Raw genomic sequence first — 24881 nt, 5'->3', positions numbered from 1 at the left:
AATTAATTACGCCTGTACTTCTTACGATATGTCCTCAGACTATCCCACATCCTAGTCAAGTAAATTTTTCTCCCAAATCCGGTGCAGTATCTCTTATGAGCTGAAGTGTGGAATTGGAAAACGTTCTAAATGTTTTTTTAACAAGAATCATTTCCAGTGTTTTTACGTTCTCGGTGCTCTAAACTTGTTTCTAGTGACGAATCTTGGAGAGTATGTTTCAAAGATTCATTGCTAGAGGGTGCGTAGTCTTCGTAGTAAGTAGTGTTTACCATTGGGGTTGCCAGTGCCGTGCGTCAAGGTCTCATCCGTTCATCCACTTAGGATAGTTCAAAACGACAACACACCAATTTTCGGTGAATGGGCACATCTTTCTGAACGGCGAGAAAGGATTTGTGTTTATAGTTAAAAGAGGTAATGCAAGCAGAGCTTTTGTTTCGCAAGGTTTACACTATATTGAAGTGTCAGCTAAACGTGCGAGTAGAGCCTTAGGAATTCCAATAGTCACAATTCTTTGATTGATGATGCTGAAACATTATTGTCAAAGCAGGTTCGTAAGATCCCCAAATGCTATACGATCAAAATGTCTCATTTTCATCAATCATGAACAACTATATCATAATCCCTACTCTGAAAGAGAAGAATGGAATAGTTTATACGTATTCAATAGAGGAAAGACCATGGCGTATGTATGCCATGCTGTTCTTCATCCAAAAGGCCAGCAATGTTTCTCAGTTGCAAATCAGAATGACCTGCTAACGGTATTTCCATTTGTTCCTTAACGGCACAGGGAATTTAAAAAAAAATTGGCAAGATCTGATCCTAACAACAGAGTTGGTAAGAAACAGAAGTTGATACTGAGAAATTTTCTTTCATATGAACTTTGTTTTTCTTCTGCAAAAATTTAAAAAGAAAAGAGAAATTATTTTTGTTGACTTCAGTTCTACTAGTTACTATATTATTGCCTTATTTCTGCACCTGTATTACCGCAAATAAAATATTATACCTTTTCATTAACACCACTTGTATTGTAAACATTCTTATAGGCACTCAGAACCAGTGAATTTCCTGATGTGACAAGTAAAAAATTATTAACTTTCCTTTAATTTACGTCTATGGTCACAAAATTTTTTATAACACATGACCAGTTTTGGTCTTTAATGACCATCATCAGATCTGTTTCATAAATACCAAGTCCTAATTTACTGCAGCCAGTTTTAAACAGTAGTATTACTGACAACATGACTCGTGCATGTCATGTTATTTATATGTTTTTGATGATGCTGGTGCTGATTCCGCATTTCATATTTGACGACGCCACTACGGCTGCAGTACATTAGGACTTTGTTTTTATGAAACAGATCTGATGATGGTCATTAAAGACTGAAACCGGTTATCTGTTATCAAAAAGTTTGTAATCATAGACATAAATTAAAAGAAACTTATTACATACATGGGCCACTGTTTTTTCGCAATGATGTCGCAGCTTGTGTAAAAGATTATTAATAGAATACTTCTTTCCTAATTAGTTTCATCATTTTTGCTGTGGCAAAGTGCACAGCATAACACTGTGGTGTCAGAATAAGTTATCAAATACTTCGGAAGTAACTAGTTATGTACATAAGGATAAACGCTACATTATTTTTTGATTTAACAGGGAAAAGTGAGGTTTGGTATTAAGATTCTTTTCCAGTACCACTCTTCCACTCTTCAGGACCGTCATTACCAGTCGCTGCCCACCGACTTCCACAATCTCCCACTGTGCTGCTTCTACAGTTAGTACAGTTAGTGTCTAACAGACCAACTAGCTGGGAATGGGAGGAATGGCTGTGTTTGGAACAAAGCTCGTCTGATGTACCATCACACAAAGAATTGAAACAAATTATGAAGGCAAACACTTTATAACTAACTTAAAAAAATTATTAAATCAAATTTGTACTATCTTACCATAGGGACACCTGAGTAATGTCTGTCAAATTTGAAGATTAGCAAAACTTGGGGTATAAAGAAAATTCATTGGTTCCAGAAAGGCGCTAGTAAGACCACTGCATACAAACATATTAAAGGAAGTCATAATAAAGTGCAGCACGACCACATAATGACAGCTACTCCAAGACAATGCGTGCACCCATTGTCCCACAATTCTGTACCAATTGTGATGTCACTGTGGTTAGTGCACTGGACTCACATTCAGGAGGACGATGATTCTAACTCGTGCCCAGCCATCATGATTTAGGTCTTCTGTGATTTCCTTAAATCGCTCCAGGCAAATGCCAGAATGGTTTCTTTCAAAGTCACGGTAGTATGATGTTTTTGCATGTTCTGGCTCACTAGATCAATTTTATAAAAAAATTAAAAATTGCTCATTAACACTCGCATTTTTCATTTTTTATAAAATTGGTCAAATTATCCAAAACATACAAAAACATCCTACTATCCCTTTTACCTAATAATAATATAATATAATAATACAATAAAATCTATAATAAAGAATCCTTTATTTTAAATACATTTCCCATTGTTGAATGTAATAAAATAAATAAAATGATTTAGTTAAAGTACATTATTTTAAATAAATCATATAGTGAATGTAAGTAAATAATCAAAAAGGATCAGTTAACAGAAGTAAATACTTTACATTGTGAACTCTATATCATAAAATTCATTATTTCTAATTTTAAGTTTCTTCATTCCTTTATATTTTCAGTTTCATTTGTCCTTTTTAATTATTTCAAGTTCTTAAGGATCAATTAATTTGTAATATCTATTTGGTAAAACAAATTTAAAATCATAATTAAGCCACATGCAAATTATTTCTCCATAATAATTATTTAAAAATTAACAGTCAGTAACATGAAATAAAATACTTATCTGTAGTTCAGTTATTTTTTAGTCTCTTTCGAGACCCTAACATCATTGAGTTTATTGCTTATAGTCTCCACTTATTTAGAAAAAATTTTATTAGATTTATATGTAATAATTTTTATTAAGTAATGACCATAAGGTAATGTATCTATTTTATTTTCCAATACATAACTTTTATTATTATGAGGACTTAGTGCTTTTTTGTTTACTTCAAATGTATATATTTAATGTTTTTCACTTTAAATTTAATTAAATTTTCTATATTGTTAAACAAATAATCTTTATAATCTTCTAAACGTATTTGGTTTTCAACAACACATTTATTAATTCCTTTAGAATTCTTATCTATTTTGTCACCAGCTTTATAAGCATATGTCTTTGCCCTTAAACCAAAAATTCTTCCATAATTTTCCATGACATACATCTTTCATTTTACCCACAAATTTCTTGTTTAATTGCGGAATACCATACATATTATCTGTTGGATAATCACTTGTACCAAAGTAATCAGTCATTGACTTCATATCTTCATAGAAATCTTCTCTTTTAATATTGTAATTATAACTACCTGTATCTTGATAACATAATTGAATATTTTCTCCATATTTAGGTTTCATAACTCTATAATAAAATCATACATTATTATTTAGATAAATCAAGTGTACTTAATCCAATATAAATTAGTTTATTAAATAATATTTTAGTCTTATTCAAATGAATAGCATCATGATTTTCAATAAATATATTTCTATGTTTAAAGTTTGGTTTAGCTACACGTTTATCACATATTTTACTATTTGAAAAAATTGTATGTCTTGTCTACTTCTTATATTTGCCATTGCTTTACCAAATACAGAATTAATCATTAATTTATAGAAAACTTTTTTATAATCATTTGTAGATTTAGTTCTTAACTGTGTGTTTAGACCTATATATTTCTTTAACCAATGTATTTTTGTAAGTTGCATTCCTATAGATAAATATTGTCTACGATTTCTATAATGTAATTACACTTTTTATCTCAAGTTGATTTTAATTTACTTTCATTTGTAACTGGAACAAATTCTGATTCAGACGCCCAGCGGTAAATCTTTATATAAATCACGTAATTCTTTTGGATATTCTAGATCCACTTAAAATATATAACTATTTTCGGATTTGTTTGAAAGTCTATTATTTTTTGTACAATTAAAATTATTTGGTTCTTTCCTTTTTATATCCTCCATATGTTAAATATTTGTTCATAACATAATCATATGAATTATTGGCATCTACTTACATTATATAATTTGATATTCCTTTAAATTTAAAATCTTTTAAATATTTATTATTTGCTTTTACATTCTTTACCAACATTGTGAAATTTCTTCTCTTATTCATTCTTCAACCATTAAAAGCATATCATCATATAATAATTCAAATTTAGATTAGTAATTTTTAACATTGTATCCCAAGATAAACCTGGTGCTGTAAAATACCAGGATGGATCTAGATTATTAATATTTATACATGTTTTTCTTAAATTTTCGAATACATCACTTAATAATTATACATCATTTTTAAGATATAAAACATGATATTAACGTAGAATTTTTATTTTGAACTTTTACCAAACTAATTTCGTATGTCCATAATCTTCACCACTTATGTCACAATCATTTAATGCACTATAAAATGTACCTTTTGTTGGTAATAGTGGTTCTTCAAATTTTTTCCAAGGATCCATGTAATCATGTGGATAAACACATTTTGTAATTACTAGTGTAATTCTGGAGAAAAATACATTTAAATATTTTTAACTGATTATTCTTTAAGTTTGCTAAAATTTTATCAAGTGAAGAAGCTATAAATCTGAATGTATCAATAAAACTCATATTTTATTTTTTGTGTATTTACTAAAACTAAGCTATTTAATTTCATTATTTGGTATTAATTCTATTGCTTTATTATCATAACCAAGTTCTTTTACAAAAAGATGTGAATATAATCAGATAAATTATGTAAACAAATAGGTACAAAATCAGGTTGATGTAGTTTTAAATTACAATTATTACATAATGGAGAAATATGACCATGATGTCAAATTTTATATTCTTTTTAGTGTAATGACATTTACAAACTGTAGATGTACGATACATTTTGTATGCATCAACTGTAAGTGGTTTCATTTCTTGAATTTCACAATATATTCTTCAAATTTACCATATTTCTTGTTTTATTCAATCTATAAATTTTCAATGACAATTTGGTCCACTGTAAACAACAGGATCCTTAAAATTTCCACTTACACACACACACACACACACACACACACAAAATCCAGTTGGTTCATGTCTTTGATATTTCATTGTATATGTTGTTGCTATTTTGCATCTTTGAAGCTAAACCTTTAAAAAAGCATAAATTACAAATGGGAACTTTTGTGTAAATGATAATTTTTAAAATATACAGTTTCTCCTTCACCGGTCATTTCAAATTGTTTGGTTTATTACTTAAACAATTTCTTGTATGATTATCTAGTTTACATCTTTTCTATTAAAATGTAGTAAACATATAAAACAAATAAATTTTACTTCAGTATGTTTAGTCATTTGATATGATACAAGTCTAGATAAGTTTTTTTTTATATAACAAGAATGTGAAGTACCATCTATCTTAAAATAAAGAAGATTTACATATTTTTCCTTTTTTTAATTTTGTAATTTTTAATGGATACAGTAGATAATTTATATCTTCATCATAAAATTAATACACATTAATAAAAACATCAATTATATTTTCTATTTTTGAATATGATCAACTAGTACAGGGAATTCCATAATTTAAAGTTTATTTATCAAGATCAAGACCAAGATTTTTATATTTTCATATTCTTTCTGCATTTTTATCTACAGGAAACAAAGCTGATTTATAGCCCACAAAAACATTTTTTAAATTAATTTCTCACATTAACACATTCTTTTTTTAATAGTATCCAGCAAATTAATATTGGATGATCCTCTTAGAGGGATAAATTGGTTATTTGATGATTGTAAACCAATAATTCTACTTAATGATCATCCTGATCCAATGGTTGAAAATTATAAATTTTTCTAAAATATGTCTTTACCATATTTGAATTTTTTATCAGAATTTTTTTCTGTTCAAATAGTATAGCAAAGTATATTTCACAATATTAATTACAATTTATCTTTGGACCATGATGTACTTTCAAATGGTCTTTAACAATTTTAAAATTTTAGTTTTACCTGCATTTAAGGAATGATTAGGATCAAGTATATGTAGACTATTTTCTAAATTTACAGTTTGTAATCTGTCTGCAAATCCTTTTCAACTAAGTAATATTTAAATGTTTCTTTTTATCTCTTGGTTTTACAAATATATTTGTAGAAAATGGAAATATTGCTTTTGATGGTTTATCTTCTTTAGTTAGAAAAACATCATAAATTTTTTTAAATGGTAACTTTTTCTAAAGATTTTCAATACAATAAAGTGTATAGTTTTTATTAATATTTGTATTAATTGTTCAGGCACACAATTATTGTTATTATTTTTATAATTTTTACTTACTTCAGTTATATAATTATTATGATTTTTACTTATTTTAGATGTATTATTTTCAACAATATTTGTATTATTTTCAGATGTATTATTTCTACAGATGTATTATTATTAACAATATTTCAATGATAACAATAATAATTGAATGATTAGTAAATCTAAATGTAATTAAATCAGCTTTATGTAAACTAGAATATCCTCATAAATTAATTATTCTCCAAAATCAACGAATTGTAGCAACAGTTCATTTTTGTAGTCCACCAGAAATGTTACTTTCCATTTCCTCTTCTATTTAGTACAAAAAGTTATTAGATTTGAATAAATATTTTTTGAATCAAATGATAATTATTTAGTAGAAGGATAAAGAGTATTATTTAATAAATAATTGATAACAAATAAAATTAGTTTAATATTTAGTTTAACATCAATTAGTTTACTATTTAGTTTAACAAACAATTACTTTAATATTTAGTTTTTTAGACAATTAGTATATAAACAATTAGTTTTTAAAAGAGTTGATTTACTATTTATTTTACTGTCCGCTGCCCATGGTCTCGCAGTAGAGTTCTCGCTTCCCGAGCCTGGGGTCCTGGGTTTAATTTCCAGCGGGGTCAGGCATTTTTCCTGCCTTGAGGTGACTGGTTGTTGTTGTGTGGTCTTCATCATCATCATTCATCCTCATTACGGTTGAAGGAAGGTAATAGCAAACTACCTCCACTAGGACCTTGCCTAGTATGGTGTTCTTGATCTCCCACATTTTTCCCCTATGCTCTGTCATGGAGTATGGGACTCCATCATCATAATCATCATCTTCATATATTTTACTATTTAACAAAGTCTTTGTTCTTCTATTTATTAAAAAAATTAATTAGATTTGTCGGAATTATTTTTATAATAAAATGATAATTATGTAGTAGAGGGATAGATAATTAATCATAAAGGATTTTTATTTTTGTTGAAGTTTTCTTAATTCTTAATATATTCTAAGGTACATTTCTTTGATTTATCATTTCTTTTTTTCTTCAGTTATAATTACTTCATTATTCATTGTAGCTTCATTTTCCATTTAATATGTTCCTCACTTGGGTTTCGTCATACGTGTCCCTTTAAATAGTATTTAGCAAAACTTTTTCCACATACACAAGGAATCAGATTTTTATTGTAAGGTTCTACATGATATTTATTTAAACGTGATCTACAATTAGTTCTATATCCATTTCTGTATACTTTTGTAAAGTGAAATTATCAACTCATTTCTCTTTATTACAATATCTACAAAATTTAGTTTTCACAGAACAATCTTGTAGCACTTCTCTGGTTATATAGCAAAAATTCATTAGAATCGTAAACAAGTAAATTAATTATCATCAAATTCACCATAATAACCTGTTTCATCTAATTTTTCTGGTACTTTATTTTTAGTAATAGTTCTACAAAGTGGACAATTTTCTTTTTCCTTTAACCATTCATCAATACATTCTTTATGAAAAATATGATGGCAATTTGTTTCAACAAATTTACTATTATTTTCATCATTTAAATAAATAGGACGAACAATATATGATCCACAATCCTAAATTAATATATAAGTTCCTTTTAGTTTTGTCTGCATTTCGTTTTGGTTTTCCATTTTTAAGAAAATAACTTTTATGAAATTTATTAAAAGTTAAATTCTCTAATATTTCTACTGTATCTTTCAACATATTTATTACTTTAGGGATTAATTAGGATGTTTTATGACAATCAATAACAAATAAAGATAAATCAGTTGTACCAGCTCTGATTACATTTTTTTGTAAATTCGCTATATTCATAAAATGTATCATCCTTGAAAAAATACAACAAACCATATGTGTATCTAAAAACAGATATCATTGGTGGTTATCCTGGAAATTCTCTAGTTATAACTCCCCGTGAATATATGTAAAAGTACGTTCATCTAACTCTACACAGAAATTTCCGTTAAAGAATAAAAATGATCTACCTGAATAAGTGTTTACTATACTATTCAATAAAAGAACTTTACGTAATCCTTTAGTAGCTTTTGACTTTGTATATCCTTAAATTAATTGTAATGTGTTTGAATCTTCAATATAAAACATATTGTCAACAAATATTACAATTTCAACCACTTTGTCTTTGCTATATTCCATCTATTTTTTGTAAATCTTGTGGTAAATCTAAGACCAATTTGTTATAAATTTAGGTTCATTCTCATTTATCGAAACCCACTTTTTACGACAAATATACAAAATTCCATTTGCAAATAGTAGATCTAATTTCTTAAGTTCACATAACGATTCAATTTGTTCAATGGGTGTTGGGAATATGGTAGTAGTAGTAGTAGTAGTAGTAATAGTAGTTATTGTTGTTGGTCTAATTGTTTGTGTTCCATATAAACTTTGAATAGCATCAATAACATCTTGACTAATTCTAAATGTGAACCTATATAATATGGATACATTATTGATTCAAAATCATCTGAATTTTAAAAACCCAATACATTACCAATTTCATGTACTAAAACTTCAAATAGATTTGTTTGCTATTTTGGTGTGTTTTTATCAATTTCTAAATACTAGTTTTCATCATTATCCATATATATTCCTAAAGGATCAGTACTCTTATTTGGAAAAAAGGATTACCTACCACATTTCCTTTTCCATCTAACTCCTTTGGACAATGTTGACCATAAATGTATTGATCTTTTACCTTTAATTAAAATATTAGGATTATTGTTATTATGAATAAATTGAATGGCACTATATTTCTACCATAAACTAAAAGCTGCATTTGTTAATTCCAATACTAATTTATTTGCTCCTTTATAATCACATTTTATATTCTTTTTATTCCATTTAAGCTTACAAGTTCTATTACTACCAAATGAATCTTCTACATCTCATCTAGGTTTGTTCATAAAACGTAAAGTTTCTTCATGTAATTCACCAGTGACCTCATGGTTATGTGTTTGTTGAAATAACATTAATGATTCTCTTAACATTTAATCACTAACTTGGGTTACTTCAATTTTTGGTGAAATATCTAAGTAACAAAAATGAAATAACTATTTAACTACCTTGTTCTTTTGCAGTTCTAAGCCTGCTGCAGCTATTATTATTTTCACCAACAGTAATAACATAAGCACCCCATTTTAATAGAATTAAAATAATACAATACATAAAGGTTCTTTCCACTTAGAATCTAATTCAATCAATTGTACAAACAACAAATTTCAGCTAATTTTTATTTTTTTGAAATACTAATAAAAATATGTCTCCTAACTGGAACCGATTGTAGATATCATCAACAATAAGCTTACTTACAACAATAAGCAAATTTTGATGATTATTGATGAAGAAAATACTCTATGGTTTAAAGCTAAAGATGTTGCAGAGATTTTAGAATACAATTAAACAAATGATGGAACAAATAAACATGCTGATTCAGAAGATAAAGCGAATTTTGCTAATATTTTGGGCATCACGTTTTGCCATGATCAAGAATTGATAAACAAATCATTTTCTTCAATAAAAATGGATTACACTCTATAATTTTAAAATAAAAAGAGAAGAAGCTAACAATTTAAAAGATGGGTTACTAACAAAGTTTTACAATCAGTTAGAAAACATGGAGAATATAAATTCAAAACTTTTTACAAAGATCGAATAAACACAAAGATAAATCTATACAACTACAAGAACTGAATAAATTAATCACAGAAATAATTCAATTAAAACATGATAAAATTATAATGAAAGATGATCATATTCAAAATTTGAGAGAAACAGTTAATACTGTTTCAGAAATAATAGGTGAAAGAAATGTATATTACCACTTGTAGTTCCTAAGACAATTAATGAAAAATTAAGACCAGTATCATTCTTTTCAAATTATTTGATTATGGATGTGAACATAACTATTATGTCATTAGGACAAGTCGAAAAAATTTACAAAAACAACTACATAAAATCGAAGATAAACATCCAAATTGTGAAGAAATGTTAAGATTTAATTATAATGCTAACTCAATAAATCAGTATCAACTAATGAATGAAAATTTAAGGGTTCTCTGTCATCCGAACTATTTCAATATGTTGAGTAACTATAGAGAAGAGCAATTGATTAATGATATAATTAGTCTTCATCAAACTGAATTATTATAAAATAAGCGTCAGCAAAACAGACTTCGCGTCAGCTGAAGCAGACTGTTGTCTGCGAATTAGTCTGTGACTACTTGGTCTTTCTTTACCCTACTATTGTGTGAATTATCAAAAGCTAACCATTTAACATAAATTTTATAATCTTTCTTTTTCAAAACTTTTTCAACTAAGTATACATTTGGATGTTTTGTTTCCTGTAGATATTGTTCATGAAAATTAACTTTTATACCTTTTAATTTGTATGTAATTGGATTAGTATAAAAAACATCTTCAATTTCAAATATTTCTGTTGACCAATTAGCTGTATATCCTTTTTCAAAAAAGACCTTTAAGTTTACTAATTCTGACTTCATCACCTTTTTTAAATTTAGCTGTCTCATTAGATTCACAGTTATTTATAAATTTTTTCATTTACTTCTATTGGTTTCATTTTCATTGTAGAATGATTTGAATTATTATATTCATCAAACTGATGATTAACTAAACTTAACCATTTATAAAATTAGTTAAAGAGATTTCATTAACATTTTTCTTTACGTTTTCTGTTAAATCATTCAATAACTGATGCTTTTAATACTGAAAAAGCCGAATAATGATTAATGTTATATTTTTTCATTAGATCTTTAAAATCTTTGTTATAGAATTCTTTACCATTATCCGTTCGTAAATTATTTGCCTTTTTCTAAAAATTTTTTTGAAAAGTGTCAACTATACTCTTATTTGTTTTATCTTTAATATGAACAAACCAAGCGAATTTTGAAAAAAAACATCAATATCAGTTAATATATATTTATAACCATTGATTATTTTTGAAATTCGTTTTAAATTACCAAAATCAAACTCTATTAAGTCAGCTTGCCATAAATCATATATATTAAAAGAAACAACTTTTGTTCCTTTAAAATTCTTTCTAATTGGTTTATGTAATTCATTATTTATTTCTTCATGAATATTATTACTTTTCAAACCTTCTCCAGCACTTACAAAAATTTTTAACACATTTACTTTTTTTAGGTTTTCGTATTGTAAAAAGACCTTCAATTCTTCGTCTTTCATTTTTAATTATTACTCTATATGGATTATGTGTATCAGTAAACTTTTTAAACTACAATGATAAATATGATAGTCATGTGAAGTATGATTTTCCATTTAGATACAAAATTTCCCAAATTGTAAGTTATTTCACAAAATATAGTTTATTTTACATCGCCTGGAAAAGTTTTAACAGAATATTTCAATTGCACAAATAAAACGTTTGATGTGTGTGCTGGTATTCATTGATTATTATTATTTATTTGTAGATATGCCTCATTAACTAACTTACTAATATATCAAACTCATTAAAGTTTAAATATCGAGTTGTATTTTTTGCAAAAACAATAATTCTTTTAATTATGCTAAGAATTTCAAATTTGAATATGTTTAGTTCATCAGCTGTTGGAATAGTAAATTCAATTATATGATTATATGCTTTTTCTTTATGAATGCTTAACTGTTCTAAGTATAGATTTCCATCTACTTTTAAAAATAATCTTAAAAAGCTTTTTCAACTTCTTTTTGGTAAAATAATAATTGAACTGTGTTAAAATATATGTATATTCAGGTTTTTTAAACATTCTCTTTTTCTAGGTATTGTTTGTTAACTACATCTTTTTCATCAATTGGATCATTTACAGTCGCAAGTCTTCTACCTTTAAAGCCAATATAACCTCTAGTTACTTTAAAAAAGCATTAAATTCTTTTTGAAATTGATTAATTGGAACTATTGATGATTGTAGTTGTTTAATAATATTTTCAATTTTTTCAAAATCTAATGTTGGTGTACTAAGTACTTTTTGTTTTGTTTAAATATATATATCTTATTTACAAAAACATCCCTTTATTAAATCTAAAATATCAATAAAATTATAATTTTCATAAAGAAATTTTAAAACAAATAAACAGCCACAAATTACTTCATTAAACTTTTGTATTCCTTCTGTATGGTAATATAATTCATTTTTCATAAATAATTAACTACTTGTTATGGTATATTACCAACAAATTTATCAAAACAAATATTTAATTTTTATTTTCGTAATAACTAATCCAATGTGTACCAGGATGATCAGATGTTTCTAGATTTACTATACCACATTCAATTTGTAATGGTTTATTTGGTAAATCAACAATCATGTATACATGACAAAGGTGTTTAATTTTCAGTTGTTTTGTATTTTCTCCTTTATCAAAATTACTTAATGCATTGGGATATGTATCAATTACTGTTTTGATTTTTTTTCTTTATTCCAGTACCTACTTTCATTTCCATTTCTAAGTTATGTATTCTTTGTTCCTCTAATTCTTTATCATTTTTCTTCTTGTTTATAACTGCATTTGCAATTGCTGCAAATCCACCAGGTAAAGAACCCGTTGTCGCTAAATAAGGTAATACAGCTAATAATAATGGTAAAAATTTGCCTTTCTGATGTGTTAATCCTAATCATCTTTATTTTTTCGTTAAATATTGAATAATTTTTTTAATGACAGGAATAGCTGCTGTAACAAGTAAATTGACTCCAACTCTCTTTTCTTTCTTTCTTTTTTGAACATGTGTTGAAAATGGTTCAATTGTATTTAATTGTTGATTATTTAACTTTAATTTAATTCACTTTTGTTTTGTTTTGCCACTAGTTAGCAAAGAATAATCAATTGTGATGTTATTAATTTATATAGTTAAAAATTTAATAATCATTTTTAAAACTTCAGTTCTACATAACTCCATAAAAGCTTCATCCAGTTAGTTTTTCTTTACTTCATTTTATTTACATTCTAAGTTTATTTCTATTTTTTTCATTTTCACACCATTCCTGATCTTCCATATGTTTATGATAATAATCACTTCTAACTTCTTATTTTTTCTCTTTGTCTCTTGTTTTTTCACGATTGTAAGAATATGCTAAAATTACATTCCATAAAATTGACTTATCATTATTTTCTACTTCATTCTGCTCTTCTATTCTGAGCTCTTTTCTTGATGAAACTACAACTGATTTTACATATTCAGTTTGAAAATTTTCAATTCCTAATTTTCTCATATGAACTAAAATAGGTTTTGGATGTCCATTTCTTGCATCACATCGATGCCCTGTCATTCTTAAAGATAATTTTGTTGTTGTACTTCCAATGTATGTTTTATTGTCAATGCTGTTTGTTATCTTGTAAAGTGTACCATGTAGTACACTCATTTACATACAGGAAATTGTCATCTTCTATCATCATCATTAAAGACTGATTATGCCTTTCAGCATTCAGGAAATTTTATTACAGAAAAAATAATTACAAACATTTAATAAACCCCAACCATTTTCATCAACATCAATGCCCATACCTAGTTTCATTTTACCATATATAATACCTCTAACTGCTGTTGCTGCTATTTTCTCTTTCAAACTGGCATCATTTGCATACATTCTTTCTTTTGTGGCTAACTGAAGTTGTTATCTGCTTCATGTCTAAATTTAAATCTTTATGATCTCTGTATGCAGTGTCATACTGTTTGCAAGCTTCATCTAATGGATTAATTCCTTATTCACCATGTATTAGTCTTTCTTCAAGTTTAGTAAATGGTCTGCAGTCATTATATCCAGGTAGATGCATCTCAGGCATTGAAACATTATTTAAAACCCAATTTACTAACCCTTTTCCATATTTATACCTCTTTCGAAATGAATGTGGAAGATTATTTGAAAATCTATGGAATTCGTTTTGGATTATAGATTATAAAATAAGTAAATTTATTTGTTAACATTTGTGCAATACTAACTATTTCATTATGATAATACTTAATTCTAGCTTATTCTTGACCATGAATTACTTCTAATCTATCAATTAATTGTCTAACATCATTCATCCAAACATATTCAGTTGCATTATCTGTATAGTTTTAACTAATCCTTACGTTTTTTTCAGGAGAACTAATATCTGAATGATCTAAAGTTGATTTTCTTCTTAGGTTTGGAAAATAATCTTCAATAATTGGTTTTATTAAATATAAAAATTTATTACCTATACTTGGTTTTATTTTATTTGGATTATTATCAGAATATAATGCACCTAAATTTAATAATGTATCAGTATAGTTTGATAAATCCACACTATCAATCTTTTTATTTAAATCATCTATAGTAATTTGCTTTTCAGTTAAAAGTCTCATTAATGGATCTGTACCTTCACATGTTTTTTCACCAATTGTTAGTTCATCACCATTAAATTCAACAGGTAATTTACCAAAATATTTAAATATACCCACAGGTTCTAAACCAAATACTTTACCTTCACTATGATTAATATATTTTTGAACATTCTTTCACTGACACTTATTTTTTTAGTTTCATTTATCTTTTTACTTTCTTTTTCTTTTTGGTATTTATTAAATACATCTTTAATTTCTGTTTCTCTTAATGCATAGTCATATTTTCCAGGAATATCATCATACCAATCAATTATTTTTGTAATTGGTGATAAATCTTCAAAGTCTTCTATATGATGATACAGAATCATTTGTTTTCCAAATTCTCTATTTTCTTCATTTGCTTTTAAAATATTATCTCCTAAACCTTCAATACATTGTTTTACTTTTTCAATAGCATCAATAACTGGTTTATCTTTCTTTTTATATTTTTCATATTCTGTTCTTGGTTGCTTTTTCCAAAGCTTAAATTGTTCTTTTAATTCTTCAGCTTCCTTTCTATTATGTTTAGCTTGTTTAACTGATTTTTAATCATACTTTGCAAACATTTATTAAAGAAGAAAAATCAATAGTTAAGTTTAAAATTTATGTATATTTTTATGTTTAACGTTTATTTTACTAGCAGTAACTAGCAGTTGCCTCACAGAAGGAATTCGCAGTATACCACACCGCCGCTGTTTCACCAGATGCATAACATTATCTTTTGTGGATGCGAGAAGACGTTTGTAAGGAGAGTTGCACCTTTAATTGGGCTCAACCATTCCTTTCTTTTACTTATATCGGCACAAAGACGACATTTCTTATTACAATAACGATACGGGGTACGAATGGTCGATGTTGCACACTAGCCAATAGATGACGAGCCAGCAGAAATGCACATTTGGTCAGCCTCTGATTTTTGAGAGCAAGAGAGCAAGAGATACCCATACAACCAATTTTTGAACTTTTCGCATGCCATTCAATCGTCGCACGATGGTGGAATGGACACAGTTCATCACATTTGCCAGTCCTAGAGGACAGTGACGTGGATCATGGTGGATTAATACGTTTAAATGGTCTTCATCTAATGCCGAAGGTCTTCCTAACGTGGAGAGTCATTGATATCAAAATGACCCCAGTTAAGACAAGAAAATCATTTTCTTGCTCTGCTCTGTCCAGTGGCATTATCCCCATAAACGAACATATGTATTTGGGTGCCTCCTCTGCTGTAATCACTCTACTGTACTGTAATGGAAGATTATGTCGAAAATAATCTGACTTCTCCACTCGACACTTTATTACATAGTGTCCACAGCTCCACTCACTATCTCCAAACGACAACATGACAATATGCAAAAAGAAACAGTGAACTACAAATAAAATATTACAATTGACAAATAGAACCATAGCAACCTTACCAACATGCAAAACAGAAACGCTACAAACTTACACCCCTACCTAAGATGTATAGAAGATGCTAAAAGTGACTCCTTTCCAAACAAACTTTTCTTGGTAAAGTGAATCAGCATTCTATGCCCCCTTTTGCTTCTGCCAACGTTATTTATTTTGCTACGTAAATATCAGAACTCGTTAAGTGTTTTTAGCTAGCCACTTCCTGATATATTTCCCTTGCATTAACTCAATTCATATGACTGTATTCTATTAGATTTGTCTTACTGATTCTGTACTGTATCTGCTGGGGTGGTCATGAACTTGAAATTTATAAATGCCATGTAGTGATAACTATTATACTAACAGCTGGCAATGTACACCAAAGAATATGCAAATGAATTGTGTTGCAATATATTTCATGGCCTTTTGAGATTCTGAGACTAAACTCTCTTTTTTTTTGTCTTCTTCTGTTCTTGGATTCTTAGAGGAAAAAACGATCGTCTGAGGTTCATCTTGCTATAACAGTCTATGTAAGTTGTAAAATAAACTAAAATATAGTTGTTCATGACTTAAAATTTGTGTGTGGTATGCAATTATTTGTAAACCTAAACCTGGCTTGTCCTGAGTAGACGTGGCCTTAATGGAACATTGACCCATCATTAGGCGCCATACTAGAAAATAATTAGTAATTTTCTTTGGCCTCATTTTCGAGACATGCCGCCAGTTAAGACACTAAACTTTCTTTCAAATTCCATGAGCTATGCGGCCGCTACGAATAATTTAATACGAGGGTGAGTCAAATCAAAACCTTAAATTTGTAATAACAAATCGAAATTTCGGCCCGTTATCCTATAAGTTGGTATTCATGCTGCAAACAGCGTGCGGAATGGCCTGTAGGTGGCAGCATAGAGCAGATGCACACATACCGTCGCAGTATCAGTATAAAGACGGCTGCACCACTTGCTACTTGCACCAGGGATGTTATTCTGTTTTTGCATAGTGAAGGTGTGAAACCTATTGAAATTCAATGATGAATGAAGGTTCAGTACAGTGATGCATTTTTGTCACAGCAGCAAGTCTACGAATGGAGGAGGAAGTTCGCAAATGGTGTGACTTCAGTGGAAGATGCTCCTCGTCCAGGTCAGGCACAACGAGCTGTGGCTCCACAGAACTTTGAAGCAGTTGAAGCCATAGTGAAGGATATCCGCCGAGTGAAATTGAATGACATTGCAGCATGTTTACAGATTAGTCATAGGTCAGCACACCACATTGTGCATGATGTGCTCCTGTTTCACAAAGTGTCTGCAAGATGGGTGCAACGGCAGCTGAGAACGACCTGTTGATGCTTCTAAAGAACTTCTTCTGCGCTTTGAACTAGTTGGGGATAGCTTTCTTCCAAGAATCGTTACTGGGGACGTAACCTGGGTTCACTTCCACCAACCGGCAACGAAGAGAGCGAGCAAGGGTTGGCGCCATGCCTCATCACCAAAACCAAAGAAGTTTCGAACAGAACCGTCAGCAGGGAAGGTTATGCTAACTCTCTTTTGGGACGAAAAAGGCGTCATTTTGGAGCATAAGATGGTTAGAGGGAGCACGGTCACCTGTGTATCAAACACAGATCTCATAAAGAATCATCTGCGGCCTGCAATCAAATCAAAGCGACGTGGGTTGCTATCAGCAGGTGTCCTTTTGCAACATGACAATGCAAGGCCCCACAGTGCCCGTACAACAGTTGCACCAATCACAGACCTGCATTTTGAGTGTCTTTCTCATCTATCATATTCACCAGACCTTGCGGCAAGTGATTTCCATATGTTTGGACCACTCAAAGACGCAATGTGTGGAAAGAAGTTCCATTCTGATGAAGAGGTACGCCACGCAGTGCATGAGTGGTTGCGCAGACTACCAAAAGAATTTTTTTCTAAAGGAATTGATGCACATTGTAAGCGTTGCAGGACTATAGCGTGGGGGAGATGATGCTGAAAAGTGATACAGCTTTGTATCACTTCTGCACAGTAAATAATATTTACAAATATATTTAGGGTTTTCATTTGATTCACTCTCGTATATTTCACTTTCAGATTTTCTTTAGATCGCGAGATAACGTCCCAGGAAGAAAAAGGCCTAGTCACATGATTCTTGTTCTAGTATAAGATTTCATCTGCAAAAGATTATGCTTATATTATATTGGTATTCGAGACGAAACCATGATCTGAAGTTACTTCACATTGAACTGTCATACGAAATATTATATGCTGCTATAAGCACGTGAGTTGTAACTATACTCTTTGATATATGTTGAGGAATATCTGTGATGATTCAACAGAGAGACAGTTAATTATTTATAACCCCGTAATAACGGAGAGTATTGAGCTAGTTTGCTGATTGCTGATCCGTGTCGGGCAAAATTAAATTACATTACACTGTTTGTAGTATTATTAGCGTTATTTCTCTTTTGTTTTGACGTCGCTTTATTAAAAGTTATTAAGGCATTTGTAAATAAAATTAAATTTCATTACACTGGCGCCGGTAGTAAGTGTTCTACAGTGCGTGTAACTGTTTTTTCAAAGATAATCCTTACTGCTATAGAGTTTAAATTTTGTGTTTAAAGAGCTGGGTTCATATACACCAACAGCTGATTGCACTGAACACTTACTCGTAGGACCGAAATCAAAACTAGAATCCTGAGACCTAATTTCATTGTTGTCATTGATTAAATGTATGTATAAAAGCATATAGTGAATCGTAGTTAATGAATAAAACGTTTCCGTTGAATGTATTATACGCACCGGAACGACAACAAGCTGACTGAGAATCTGGATGATTGATCGCTGACCCATGCTGTTCCTTACATACAAGACAAACTGTGAGGTAAGGAATCGAATGCACACGGCGAAGTTTGTAATTGAAGCTGGTCGGTAGTACCTGGGTGCATGCAATTAATAACAGACTTTCCACGTAGTTGCCTTCTGTCATTTCGATTGTAACTATTAGTGTAGAAAGTTTTGTTCTGTGACGGTATTTCATCAGTTAGCACCATGGTTAGACCGAGTAGAAGACGTGACCGTTTGGAACTCGAAAGGTATGTTACCGATGACCAGGTGGAGAATATTCCAGGATCGTTGGCAGGGGGACTGTAGTTAGTGAAACGGAACGAACTACTATCCCACCTCGCAGTGTAGAATCGCAGACGGATATTTGTCAACAGAGTTTACAATCGATAGTGGGGGACAAGAGGCTGTCGGACCCGCGGTTGAAATCAGTTGCGAGAGAGTAGCCGAAAGTGAACGAACGCAGACAGAGCTAGCAAATATAAACGACATGATTGCGTTACTGTTCCGGAAATTGTAAATAATGGAACAGCAGAGAAAAAGAGAGCGGGAGGAAGATGTCCAACTGCAAATGTGTCTTTTGAAGAGGTTGAGACTACTATAATCGCTAAATTGGACGAGATGTTAGTCAAATGCGAACAGAAGCTCAATCGTGCTCTAGATGACAGGGATCAGCGTATATTAGGACACGTTAACAACGAAATAGAAAAGGTAGAATCCGATGAATCGTAAGTTAAAAAAAGTTTGAAAGATGCAGCAGAAAAAGTAAATAATTTGACCGGAGAGGTATCCGAAGTCAAAGAAGTACAGGAATCTCTCGATGCCAAAATCAAACAGCTAACCATGGGCATCGATCAGATTTCTTTAAACATAGAACGAAAGGTAGAAGCTGAAGTGAAGTTAGTAATGCTTGACCATACTTGACCTAAGTCATGAAGGCACAAGCATAAACCACGAACCTTTAAGAACCGAGAGAATCGGAAAACCGTTGGGTGACTGTGATCATAGAATCATAAACTGTGCCGCACCTATTCCAAGGTGCAGTAGTACATTTAGTGTACAGCAGTATGGAAATAGTGAGTCAAATCGGGACACGCACGGAAATTCACCAGCAAATAATGTGACTGTTAGTCCATACGCAGTGAATGAATGTAGAAATAATCCGATAGATGTGCGCAATGATGTACCCATTCTTGCTACACTGAAACACGAAGAGTCGTTGTTGAAACACAGACAGTTTCAGGTGTTTTCTCAAGAAAATAAATCTATTTATCCGGTAATATTCATAAAGAGTTTTAAGAATGTGTTACCTGGATAGTGGCAGGAAAGGCAAAAGATACAGTTTTTTATCTCACATATTACTGGAGATGCCGCATAGGGGCGTTAGAGGTGGCAGAGAACTGCCATTCCTTTAGCGAGTTCGAGCAACACGTTTTGGACAGGTTTTGGTCAGTTAGTTTGTAATAGACTACGGAAACAGGTATATAACCCTGAAATGTACAATTGCAAGCTAGGAACGCTCAGAAAATATTTTGAGAAGTACATCAACAAAACGAAGTGCTGGTCAGAACCGATCGTCACACGTGACGTGCTTAGCATATTGAAATCCAAGTTGCCAACCTAAATACGGAGAGAATTGGTACATGTGCCTGTCAGTGATTTAGAGACATAGTCGTCGGTCGTGGATTCTTTGGATTTGATACAAGAGGCTGCACGACAGCAAAATAATAACGGTGAAGAGACAAGTAATAACCACAAACATAGGAATAACGGTTATGGATACCAATACCGGAATAATAACTCGGGATGCGAATGTGTTGGTAATAGCTATGAGAGATCGAACGGACAAAAAGGAGGGAATGGAAGTAGAGTACATGGTATGAAACTTCCTGGCAGATTAAAACTGTGTGCCCGACCGAGACTCGAACTCGGGACCTTTGCCTTTCGCGGGCAAGTGCTCTACCAACTGAGCTACCGAAGCACGACTCACGCCCGGTACTCACAGCTTTACTTCTGCCAGTACCTCGTCTCCTACATGGTATGTCAAGCGGGAACTGCTTTCACAGTAAGAACAGAAGCGATATGATGGATCGGAAAAGATGGGAGGAGAATTACGGAAGCAATTTTCAGTAAGTATGAAACAAGGAGGTGGTCAGTGGCGGCAGAATATGGGCGCTAACTGGTCGGCACCGTCAAATAGACAGGAAGTCCCAATCAATAATAACGAAGCCATCCCCGTGCCGGCAAATACACTCCTGGAAATGGAAAAAAGAACACATTGACACCGGTGTGTCAGACCCACCATACTTGCTCCGGACACTGCGAGAGGGCTGTACAAGCAATGATCACACGCACGGCACAGCGGACACACCAGGAACCGCGGTGTTGGCCGTCGAATGGCGCTAGCTGCGCAGCATTTGTGCACCGCCGCCGTCAGTGGCAGCCAGTTTGCCGTGGCATACGGAGCTCCATCGCAGTCTTTAACACTGGTAGCATGCCGCGACAGCGTGGACGTGAACCGTATGTGCAGTTGACGGACTTTGAGCGAGGGCGTATAGTGGGCATGCGGGAGGCCGGGTGGACGTACCGCCGAATTGCTCAACACGTGGGGCGTGAGGTCTCCACAGTACATCGATGTTGTCGCCAGTGGTCGGCGGAAAGTGCACGTGCCCGTCGACCTGGGACCGGACCGCAGCGACGCACGGATGCACGCCAAGACCGTAGGATCCTACGCAGTGCCGTAGGGGACCGCACCGCCACTTCCCAGCAAATTAGGGACACTGTTGCTCCTGGGGTATCGACGAGGACCATTCGCAACCGTCTCCATGAAGCTGGGCTACGGTCCCGCACACCGTTAGGCCGTCTTCCGCTCACGCCCCAACATCGTGCAGCCCGCCTCCAGTGGTGTCGCGACAGGCGTGAATGGAGGGACGAATGGAGACGTGTCGTCTTCAGCGATGAGAGTCGCTTCTGCCTTGGTGCCAATGATGGTCGTATGCGTGTTTGGCGCCGTGCAGGTGAGCGCCACAATCAGGACTGCATACGACCGAGGCACACAGGGCCAACACCCGGCATCATGGTGTGGGGAGCGATCTCCTACACTGGCCGTACACCACTGGTGATCGTCGAGGGGACACTGAATAGTGCACGGTACATCCAAACCGTCATCGAACCCATCATTCTACCATTCCTAGACCGGCAAGGGAACTTGCTGTTCCAACAGGACAATGCACGTCCGCATGTATCCCGTGCCACCCAACGTGCTTTAGAAGGTGTAAGTCAACTACCCTGGCCAGCAAGATCTCCGGATCTGTCCCCCATTGAGCATGTTTGGGACTGGATGAAGCGTCGTCTCACGCGGTCTGCACGTCCAGCACGAACGCTGGTCCAACTGAGGCGCCAGGTGGAAATGGCATGGCGAGCCGTTCCACAGGACTACATCCAGCATCTCTACGATCGTCTCCATGGGAGAATAGCAGCCTGCATTGCTGCGAAAGGTGGATATACACTGTACTAGTGCCGACATTGTGCATGCTCTGTTGCCTGTGTCTATGTGCCTGTGGTTCTGTCAGTGTGATCATGTGATGTATCTGACCCCAGGAATGTGTCAATAAAGTTTCCCCTTCCTGGGACAATGAATTCACGGTGTTCTTATTTCAATTTCCAGGAGTGTACTTCGACGTCGACAAGGGTTACTAACTCGGGAACCACACATAATAACACAAATACACAGCACAATGTGTAAATAGTAGAAGTTACAGATGATAAACAGCTAACAAACTATTGGGGTCGACGTAGGCCTTCAGCATACGACCACTAGGAATGGAAACGAAAGCAAACTAGAAAACAATAATAATCAGATAGCTATGCTGCGGTATAATGACGGCCAGGATTTGCTGGAGGACTTAGTCACAGAAGCACGTAAATGTTCTGAGCAACAAACCGAGATCATGCAAGCTACGGTACATGTAAAAGTAAGTGGTATATTCGCAACGGTTTTAATTGCCACAGGAGCGGCTGTGTCGGTGATGTTTAAGAATTTGTTTAACTTCACTAACTAAAATAAAAGCCGGCGTGCGTTGCCGGTTCCTAATTGTAAAATAACGGGGGCAAAATGTCAAAGCTCAGGTGCAGGCAGGAATATAAATTGGAAATGATGCGATATTATGGACGTTCCTCATTGTTAAGAATTTAACTGCAACTTGCATCTTGGGATGAGACGTACTAACGGAAAGAAGCGCTGTGATCGACATCCCTCAGGACTTGTGCTTTCTACGAACGCCTACCAAGAATTTGCAATTACCATTCAGCAAAACAATGGCATAGCACAATAGGTACTGTCGGTGGTTCTAACATGTAGAAGTAGATCCCTTTTGTACTTAATTTACAGATAATGCACCACTGAGGGAGTATCCTGTAGTAAAAGAACAGTATGATGAAGAGATCGTTAAAATACTACAAGAGATTCGATTTAACGTCAGGGAGTCAGAATATTTAACTAGGGAACACCAGCATGAGCTTTCTCGATTATTGAGCAACTATGCAAGCACATTTTCGTAAAAACCCGCGATAATTCGAAAAAAAAATGGTTCAAATGGCTCTGAGCACTATGGGACTCAACATCTTAGGTCATAAGTCCCCTCGAACTTAGAACTACTTAAACCTAACTAACCTAAGGACATCACACACACCCATGCCCGAGGCAGGATTCGAACCTGCGACCGTAGCAGTCCCGCGGTTCCGGACTGCAGCGCCAGAATCGCTAGACCACCGCGGCCGGCCCGATAATTCGAGGAAATGTGTATGATATGCAGGTATATCCGCACCAGACGTTCTGTCATGCTTCCTATTTCGTGCCTTGGAGTAAACGCGAAGCTGTGTTGAAGGAAATAAAGAAAATCCTGGAACCGTCCCTTTCACCCTATAGCAGTGCCTTGGTAGCTGTGGGAAAAGCGGATGGGAATATGAGATTGGTATTTGATGCTAGAGATATCAATAAAATTATAATACTGGTAAGAACAAGACCAGAAAAACGTGAAGAACAAATACAAAGATTTCACGGCGTGAAATTTCTCTCAAGCATCGATTTGAATTGTCATATTGGCAGGTTCCCGTAACGGAACTGTACAGGAAATATACTGCCTTTATTTTTGGTGGACGGACGTACCAATCTCGTGTGCTTCCATTCGGGTTGAATGTTATTGCCGTTGTATTTATCTCAGCAATAGACACTGTGCTGGGCCCAGAGTTCTTAGATCTATTAACGCCCTATGTGGACGATTTGTTGATAGCCACAGGTTCCTGGGAGGAACATTTGACTCCAATGAAGCGAGTTTAGGATAAATTCTCACAGGTTTACTTTACAATTAATTTAAAGAAATCAAAATTTTGTTGGCACCATTTAAAGTACCTGGGGCATATAATATCACCAATGGGTATTTCTCCAGAAACAGGTAAATTAGAAACAATGAAGAGTATGCCGTACCCTACAAACCGTAAACAGCTGAAAGCTTATCTAGGTTTAGCTTCCTTCTTTAAACGGTTAATACCAACTCAGCTGATGAACAGTGCAGCCGTACTATCCTCACTGCGAATAAATACTCAGTGGGTGCTTACTAATCAATGCAAGCACGTCTTTGATCAAATTAGAGAAACCTTGTTAAATTCCATGGTACATCACCATCGAGATTTTTGTATTGCGACTAATGCTTCTACTACTGTCCTGGGGCGTGTTTATTCCAAGTAGACAACACATCAGGAACTACCAGAATAAAGATTATTGGCTTCCCTAGTCGCATTCTGTCACCATGTGAACGAGCATACTCAGCCAAAGAGCTAGAAGCTCTGACAGTAGTCTGTGCT

This window comes from Schistocerca nitens, chromosome 2 (genome assembly GCF_023898315.1).
Source record: "Schistocerca nitens isolate TAMUIC-IGC-003100 chromosome 2, iqSchNite1.1, whole genome shotgun sequence".
Classification (NCBI taxonomy): Eukaryota; Metazoa; Arthropoda; class Insecta; order Orthoptera; family Acrididae; genus Schistocerca; species Schistocerca nitens.
This window is presented reverse-complemented; position numbering follows the sequence as displayed.